Below are 3,000 nucleotides of genomic sequence, written 5' to 3'. Positions count from 1 at the left end.
TAATTGGCGCCACGTAGCGAAAAGAAGAAACGACTGGCGCGCTGTTGTTAACTCGGCTATAATCGCGTAAGCGGTGACTACGCCAATCAAGAAGAAGAAAGAAATTTAATGCCGTAAATTGAAGCTCGCAATCTTGGCGACATTTGGTTTTAACAGAACGGTGCTACTTCACACACATCGCATCAATCAATGGATTTATTGAGAGAACACTTCGGTGAGCACATAATTTCGCGTTTTAGGGCGGTCGATTGTCCACCAAAATCGTGTGATATCACACTGTTAGACTTTTTTCTGTGGGTATATGTAAAATCTAAAGTCTATACAGACAATCCTGCTTCGCCTTCAGGCCTTGGAGCAAAACATCACGCGTGTCATTCGAAAGTTACCAGTCGAAATTCTCGAACGAGTCATCGAAAATTGAACTCAACGGATGGACCATCTGAGGCGTGGCCGGACCTACATTTGAAATAATAATAATGATAATAAACATTCCCTATCAGTTTTGAAGTGTGTACGTTTTGTCTTTAAAAATGTGGAAAGTGCAAATTTTCCAATTGGGATTATTTTATTTATTCTCCATTACGAATGCTTGAAGCAAAGAACTTTTGTTCACAAATTTAAATACGCTCACGAAAATGCACACACATTTACTCAAATATATATATGCACATGGCATATATTTCATCGAATTAAAGTGATTTTCGAAGTATGCGTTCGACAAGACACGATTTATGTTTCACCAAATATGGCACATGTAGTGCGTGGTCAACACTATGGCCTTTTTAAATTTAGTACTAGTCGAAAATATTTCAATTTAAAAGGTCAAATGTGTTGAATAAAAGTTCCTGCACTCCAAACAATGCAAGAAGGAAAAAAATGAGACAAAGTCAAAGAATCGAAGACTGCCAATTAGATATAGAAAAATCGTTTGGGACATTTTTGATCTAATTTCATCTGTCACTGAAACTTTTCTTCTGAAAACCGCACAATCTATAAAGAAGGATTTTTTCTAGTTGATAATGTGTCGGGTGTCGACTAGACAATAGTTGTCGCTGCTTGCAATGTCATGATTTCAAGCTGGCTCCTGTCAAAGTCATTACATAGCAAGCAGGCAGATACTACTGAAGGCTGACGTATTTTCTCAATCACCGGCTTATGATGAACCGCTCTATATACATCCACAGCGGCCATTGATAATGAGGTCCCTGGCGGTAGGTATATAACGCTTAGGGTAGAGACCCCGGAATCATAAAATTCGTATAGAAAGATGCGAACAACAAGTTCGTACCAGAGGCTGAAAAGTATTACCAACCTATTACTTACGTAGTGTTGTGTAATGTTACTATTGTACCCCGAATCGAGATATTCGAGTGTTGTATCATGCTAATTTTTATATGAAGGACTAGGGATATTCCTACAGAAGTCAACAAAGGAACGAAGCGGACTGGGGTATGGGTGCAAAGGCGGGGAGAGCTGAGACTGCTACCACCGGCGGGGACATCTATCCTATGAGCTGTGTCGTCAACGGCCACACCGCCACTACAATGGAAACAGATTGCGTAGTTTGTAGTACTACATACTGCAAAACCGGCTCTACAGCACACGGTTGTTTGCACCATGAAATTTCAGACTCAGCATTGTAAGCATGAAGACAAAAAAGGAAGAAGAACTACTTCGCTCTTTTGAGCAGGTGACCGATGGTTCCAAATTCGACAACAAGAGAGGACCTCGGAAAAAGTCAAACAAGGAGCTGTTTAAGGCGAAAACGTGGTGAAAGGCGGCGATCGAAATAAGCAACTATCTCGAAGTTGTCTTCCGTTCAGCCTGAAGGAAGAAAAATTGAAACGGTAGGCTTGGGTCAGAGAAGAGGTGAAGAACAACCGGCACACCCCGCCACACCTCGCTACTCGTAAACCAAATCGTTTGCTAATCGCATTGAAGAGCATATTGCTGGAAAGAGGCAGGTTCGACGGAAAGCTGGGAAGCTAGACGTCAAGCACGTGAGCAAAAGGGCTAATCGAGTAGAAAATCGTTCAGCTGTCTGTTATGATTGCAGCTCCTCGACGTCGAACCTTCCTTGTGTTTGTTGAAAATTTCGAACAATCTTATTCAATGTTACTATAAGAGGTCTACCTTTCATTTTACCACTTACTCATATGTTAAAATTTGACATAAATCGAAATAATATATATTTCAATCGATATAAGCTTATCTTCATACGCGAAGATTTATCTCTTTGATGAATTATGCGTCCAACTTTAGAATTCTTGGTGGCAGCCAAATCTAACAGCACATCCAAAGAAGAAGCTGCTCTCATGATCGTTTGCGTCATTATTAATTTATATATGTGTATATATATATATTTTTGTAGAAGCAAAAACTTGAAAACTAATGCCCTTTTAACAAGCAACTGTAAACAACTTTTTAATGCTTAACAACATAAAAATTACCTGCTAAGTGTGCACAACTTGGCATTGTTGCCTCCATCGCAATTTATTGTTGTATTTTTTTTTTTAAATTCGCTTATTTTATTTTGTTGTTTCTTTTGAGCCATCAACAACGTCAATTAATTAACAAATAAATAAGCAGCCGCTGTGTCCACAACAGCATGCAACATCAGTTGCAGCTTCATCAGAGGCACGTAGACCAAACACTATAAAACATTTATGCAACAACAGCGTGCGGCATGATGACTTCTTAGCGTTTGCTGATTATTTTATTTATCTGCAATTTTTTTGGTTTTTGATTTTTCTTTTTGCTTTGTTTTTGTTTTTGCTTTGACAAGATGCGGTAATTTTTAATGCCGACACTTCTAGTTTTAAAGTGCATTTTCAAGCAATTACCACGAAACGCCGCGGCGCAACATCGGCTTGGCGAACAAAAGGCCAAAGATGGTCATGCAAATTACCGTAATTGTAGATTTAAAGAATTTTGCCAATTTGTTAAGGCAACTAATAAATATGTGACTTTTTACCGCAGCACACTTGGCTAAAAGTACGT

This window comes from Bactrocera latifrons, unplaced genomic scaffold (assembly GCF_001853355.1).
Source record: "Bactrocera latifrons isolate USDA-ARS-PBARC rearing strain unplaced genomic scaffold, ASM185335v1 scaffold_104, whole genome shotgun sequence".
NCBI lineage: Eukaryota > Metazoa > Arthropoda > Insecta > Diptera > Tephritidae > Bactrocera > Bactrocera latifrons.
The sequence above is the reverse complement of the archived record's forward strand: the minus strand, read 5'-3'. Positions refer to the sequence as shown.